The sequence below is a fragment of the Sorex fumeus genome, unplaced genomic scaffold (genome assembly GCF_029834395.1).
Source record: "Sorex fumeus unplaced genomic scaffold, SorFum_2.1 ptg000128l, whole genome shotgun sequence".
Taxonomy (NCBI): domain Eukaryota; kingdom Metazoa; phylum Chordata; class Mammalia; order Eulipotyphla; family Soricidae; genus Sorex; species Sorex fumeus.
This window is the reverse complement of record NW_026606185.1, coordinates 43,052,300-43,058,900: the sequence shown is the minus strand read 5'-3', so window position 1 is coordinate 43,058,900 and position 6,601 is coordinate 43,052,300. Positions and strand designations below refer to the sequence as shown.

The 6,601-nt window shown below is 36.0% G+C and overlaps 1 non-coding gene across 1 annotated transcript; it reads left to right on the top strand.

The window, feature by feature from the left end:
* The first annotated feature begins 4,613 nt into the window (after window positions 1–4,613).
* On the top strand, window positions 4,614–4,741 carry LOC130045598 (small nucleolar RNA SNORA27). Its single transcript, XR_008795580.1, has one exon. It is a non-coding gene; the product is annotated as a small nucleolar RNA SNORA27 (small nucleolar RNA).
* The last annotated feature ends 1,860 nt before the right edge of the window (window positions 4,742–6,601 follow it).

The window sequence follows — 6,601 nt, the reverse complement described above, 5'->3', positions numbered from 1 at the left end:
AGATTTTTTTTAAAAATTGCCATATTCAATGCTCTTTCAGAGTTAGGAGAATGAGACCCTTCATTGAAATATGAAAATACATTTTATTTTATTTTAATTGCATTGGTATTTATGAAAAATTAACTGAAAACATACTAGTAATGTTTTGTTTATTATTATTATTATTATTAATTTTTGTTTGCGCTGGAGCGATAGCACAGCGGGTAGGGCATTTGCCTTGGACGCAGCCAACATAGTCGACCCGACTTCGATTCCTCCACCCCTCTCGGAGAGCCTGGCAAGCTCTCTGAGTATCTCGCCTGCATGGCAAAGCCTGGCAAGCTCCCCGTGACGTATTCAATATGCCAAAACACAGTAACAACATGTCTCACGATGGAGACGGTACTGGGCCCGCTCAAGCAAATCGATGAAACCAGGAGGACCGTGACCGTGATGTGAATTTTTGTTTAGAATATAAGAAAACTAAAATCTTTCTGGTGCTCAATACAATATCAAAAAAAAAATAGTGCCAAGAAAGCACTAGAAATGGAGAATTATTTTTATTATGGATATGAACCTTTACCTCTAGCCAGCAGTAGATTTCAAATACCATTAAAATTATACATATTGGCATTTATAAATCATTTAAAATTTTGTTCACCTCTGATCTATATATCAAATGGGTGTCTTATCAACAATGCTTCTTGTCTTGTGTTGTGACAACGATACCAAAGGATGCATATAGCTTTAAAAAGGAGCTTATCTCTATCTTACAATGCACTAGACAACAATGTATGATAGGAAGGAAATGGGGAACAAAGAATGTATCTTGATATTTCATATGTTTTCTGATGCAAACCTGAATGAATTTCCCAAAAAGCAAAATCTGATTCTGCAGCATCTTAGATGGCTAATCATAAAAAATAAGAAAAGGAATCATGCAGAATTAAGACAATCTTGGGGAAAATATGAAGCTTGGAATTTATCAAGCTGGTTTGTCGCTTAAAGCAGAGGGAAAAAAATGTAAGCAGGGTTTCTGTCATGATGATATCTTCCACTCCACAGAACATGTTATTTAGCTCAATTTTTTTGAAGCAAATCATGAAGAAATTGTCAAATACGCTGTTGTCCTTCATCTTATAACAGCATAAGACTATTGTGTGCTCAAATGGTCTCTATTCGCTTGCTTTAGTCATCACCACAGAAGTCCTAGGAGAAAAAAAATACCCATTTCCTTTTGAAAAAGATGCTTTACAGAAAGGATTTATTGGAGGTGAAATTCTACTGGAACCATCTTAGAAAAGTATTTCTTTTTATTGATTTCTCTGCAGGCAGGAAATCCACAGGTACCTGTAAACATTGAAGAACTATTTGGGCATTTCTGTTCAGGAATGTTCCTTGGTGTTGTTTGAACAGATCTACACTCGTTCTGCAAAGAGAGATGAGATCTCTATCTCCATTTGCGAACAGAGACCTTCTTTTGTAAATCTTAGGTTTGCCGATATAGGTTCATCAAAATGTGATGCCATCGAATGTGTTTGCAATGATTGTGTGCCTAAAAGGACAAGTTACTTTTCATGTAAAGATTTTAACTTTTTTTATTCATAAAATTAAAAGTAATGCTTTATAAGATAATTATATGAATTTTTTCTTAGTGTAGTAGCATATGGACTTTCACTTTGTTTCTGTAATTTTGTTAAATGAATCTTCAAATATAGCTATAAATTTTAGAAAAAAATTACATGAAAAATAGTGGCAGGAAGATAACGTAAAGATAAAATCAGCACCAACTGGTTCCCAAACATCACTATTGTGACTTTAGTGGTACTACATCCTGAGGGCCAAACACTGAACCAGATGTTGGCTGAGAACCGTGGGTCCCTGAGCCTCTTTTATTTTTGGAGTCCCCCAAAATTTTAAAAAATTAAAAAAACTTTTGAAAATGGTAAGATAGCCTTGGACATACCTACCCTAAGTAACACATTGATGATTTAAATGCAGAACAATGAAATCCACAACTATAGGCCAAGAATAGACAAAAATTAGTCCTTAAAATTAGTACAGTATTTGGCATACATTTTACAAATAAAAATGAATTTATACAGATGTCAAAATTGTTGTATGCACTCCTAAATTTCAAATAATGCATGTGTGAGAAAGAAAAGGCTGTTTTATTACTGTATGATTCTAAAGTAAGTTTAAAAGGAGTGAAATAGAAATTCATGGTAAGTGAAACCACAGAATAAACAGTCAGATATGTTCCACTAAAAATTTTTAAAATTAGGGCAAGGGAAATTTCTCAAATGGCTGAGGAAATGCTTTGCATTTGGGAGGCCTACATTGATCCCTGGTACTGCATGGAACTCTGAACAGACTGGGAGTGACCCTTCCAGACACACACCTTAGTATTAGCTTAGCATCATTAGGCGTGGATAAGACCCCTAGATAAAGAATTCAAAGTGACTAGATAAAGGTATATGAAGAAATAGCCTTTGTAAAGTGTTTCCTTTAACCTGCTTATTTATAGTTGGACAGTAGGGTTACAATAAAGAATACAATAAAGAAACACAGGAGGTCAAAGTTATTGTCATAAGTTAGAAGAGATAACATAACAAAAATTTTTCATAAGACATAGTTGAAAAAGCAACATATAATAGTTATTGTTGCTAAATATGTATATACTTTTATGTATCCCAATCAATGTAAAAACTTAAGATTTACAAATTTTACAAAAGTACAAAATAACCATTTGGAATTCTTTCTAACAATGACAAAGTATAAAACTAGACTCAAAAACTGTAGAGCAGAGGGCATTAAGAACAGGAATGAATGAATACAATGTGGAATATTGAGAGATATCTAATATCTCTATTATATACCCCTAAACAAATTTGAGGGAAATGAGAAAACTCAACAAGGACTGTAGTTTACTTTATAATATTGAACCAGTGATCATTTAATGATTTTATGATTGTGTGGTGTCTAAGTAAAAAGTTCCTATCATATAAAGCTGGGAAGAGGTTGAATAGAATTCAAATCTTTTGCAACTTGTCTTAAACTTAAGTTTTACATTCTTTAAAAAAAATAAGGTTTATTTGAATTAAACTATCAGTGAAAATTGCTTAACACTTTACATGTCTAGGTAAATAGTACACACACACACACACACACACACACACACACACACACACACACACAAAACCCACGTTTGTTTTCACTATTAGTTGGGATAAGTGCTTTTAATTTGTTCGATTTTAAAAGGGTTGATTCCAGGACTGGAGCAATAGCACAGCGTTTGCCTTGCACGCGGCCAACCCGGGTTAGATTCCCAGCATCCCATATGGTCCCCTGAGCACCGCCAGGGGAAATTCCTGAGTGCAGAGCCAGGAGTAACCCCTGTGCATTGCCAGGTGTGACCCAAAAAGCAAAAATAAATAAATAAAATAAAAGGGTTGATTCCAAAATGTTAAACCCCCTTACTTTACATCTGGGAGATAATATGGCATTCAAAACTGTGTTGCATTCAGGCACTGCACAGTAACCTGAGTCCCTCCAGGTGTAGTTCGGAGGCTCTCAGTCACTCACTCCTAAGAGTGGCCTAGCACCACCAGACCCAAGTAGCAGTGTCCTGAGGCATTGAACAGCACCAATGGACAAGGAAGCACTAGTGTGGGCCACAGGACTGTATGAGAATCACTTGGAAAGCTTAAACAACTAAAACAAATTAAACCTAAAAAAAAAATCTAAGTTCTTATGACCCCTTTGCCCTTTTTTTTTGGTAATTATTTTTCTGTTTTTGTTTTTGTTTTTGGGGGGTGCCACATCTAGTGGTGCTCAAGAGTTACTCCTGGCACTGAGCTCAGAGAAAACTGCACGGGGGTTGCAGTACTACATGAAATGCCAGGAATGAAACCTTAGTCTGCTGAGAATTAAGATGGAGACAAATGAGGTGTTTCTATGTAATCTGTAATCTGTAATGATCCTTATGGAAGAGGAAGCCAAGACAGGCAATTTCTCAGTATCCCCATTTGGTCATTTTCTCTACTAGTATAAAATGACTGACCTTGACTCATACCACTGTGTCATCATTGCTAGATCATCATTGCTGAATCTGCTGAGCATTATAACAGCCATTCTCCCTGAGGAGTTTATCCTCATAGTATGCTGTTGTCTGATACAGTACTGGATAATCATGTGTCATACATGCCACAGAGCAGCAGCTACCCATAGCATCCATTCCCTAGAAATGACATTCTTGATGACTGCGAGGTTGAAGTGCTGGGATTAATGTTTTTTGCACTAAAACAGGTCATGATTAAGGTGTTTAGAAAAGTTGTAACTTTGACCTATTAGTTATAACATTGGGAAGAAGTTACTTACATTACTTTTTCTATGTCTGCATGTAGCAGAATGATCTACTCCGGGAGGTTGAAAGAGCTGCACGTATCTACTTTTTAATAACGAAGTTATAGAGAAAACTCATGCACTGTCAAAGATATAATTGGGTGGCTGCAACTGGGGAGTAAAAGTTAAAGAGTTGCAAAGAGTTTTGCTAGTTGTAGTTTAAGAATAACAATGTGGTTTTTTTTCCCCTCAAGATTTTCTGGATAATTGGTAGTAATGAAGGGTGGTATTGCCCACTTCTCACTATGTTATTTGGATTTTTATCTTTAAAGATCATTCAAGTGGGGGCAATGGAAATACTCTATTAAAACTCAACCAAATTATGTGTTTGTCTTGGATCCTGTCAGAAGAAACAACTTGAAAAAATGTAAGGAATAGCAGCGTCCATTTTTAGTAAAAGATAACACTTTGCAGATGTTTTTTCTCTACCTTTATTGAATAATGTGTGACATTGCTTGACATCCAAATATGTGTGTCCCACATTGGAATCACAAAATAAAGCAGTTTTCTTAGAGTTTGGTCAAGCAATGTCTCAACTTATCCAAAGTGCTTTTAGCACTTGAGATGGTATTAATATATAAATTAATTGTTAAAAGATTTCTCTATTAGAGTCATAGATCGTGAAAAGTACCCTAACTTTTTCATTGACTGAATGTCTTTTTGAAGCTCTGGAAAATTCCTAAGAGAGATTCTTAATTCCAAGTCAACTGTGAATTAAATTCATTCTCTTGAACTAAATAGATCTATAACAAGAACTGATAGATGTAAGTAGTGTGAGAAAAGCTTCGAGGAGGACAGAGAGAGAGAGAAAGATAGAGACAGACAAACAGACAGACAGGCAGGCAGGGAGGCAGGCAGGCAGGCAGGCAGGCAGGCAGACAGAGAATAGACAGCCTGAGAAGTTAAGTGTAAAATAAGAGTGATACAAGGTAGGAGGAAGTGTTAAGGTATAGGACACTGTAGTTTTAATTAAGAAAGCCATCCTTGTTAAATATAACCAAAAATATTAAATTTTTCCCCCAAAATAGTCTTTCAGAAAAGCAAATTCATAGTCAGGATATCACATGAAGTTTCAACCTATAAATTAAAAATTTTTCCCATTGGGTATAAACAGATATGTTCCTTTTTGAGTAATTTTTGTTAAATCAAATGATCTCAAACTGTCATTGGGGACCCACTTTATTGTCATTCTCTAAATCACATTGGTAAATTTTTAGAGATATAGGCATGAAAATAATAGTATATACATTTAGAGATATGGGCATAAAAATAATAGTATATACATTGCAATGGAGAGTATTTACAGAAAAACTTTCATTGAGGTGGAGGAAGTTTACATTAAGGAGAACTGTAGAGAACTGATCAGTCAGCTAAAAGTAGTTAGTTGTATGGTTTGGGTTTCAAGCTCAAAGCTTAAAGGGCATTTCCGTCTAAACACAGATTTGCTGGGAAGATCTGCCCAGGATGGGAAATGCATGCTGAAAGTAGACTATAGACTGCACATGATTGCCACCGAATGCCTCTTTTGCAAACCACAGCACCCAAAAGGAAAGGTAAAGGTAAAAGGTAAAGGCCCTCCCGTTGATCATCGATTTGCAGTAACGTCTCCATTGGAGACTTTGTTGTTACTGTGTTTGGCATATCGAATACTCTTGGTAGCTTGCCGGGCTCTCCGAGAGGGGCGGAGGAATCGAACTCGGGTCGGCCATGTTGGCTGCGTGCAAGGCAAACGCCCTACCCGCTGTGCTATTGCTCCAGCCAAAGAGAGAACAAAAGGGAGTGCCCTGCCACAGAGGCAGGGTGGGATGGAGAAATGGAGGTTGGGAGGGATACTGGGATTGGTGGGGGTGGAGAATGGGCACTGGTGGAGGGATGGATACTTGATCATTGTATAACTGAAACCCAAGCAGAAAAATGTGTAAGTCTACAAATGTACCTCATGGTGTTTCACTAATAATTTTTTTAAAAAAAATTTAAAAAAATGAAAGAACAGTTAGTTTTCTTAGATCTTAAAATAAAATAAAATAAACACAGATTTGACAATGCGTTTCCCATAATAAACACAGAAAAATTTATAGTATAACCACAAGAACCAAGTAATAATAATGTGAATGAAGGAAGATAAATTTGAACAAATGCAAATACCCAGAAAAGAACATATGAATAAAACAACCAGAGAAAATCTTGACAGAGAGTAGAACTAGTAAAAACAAAAGAG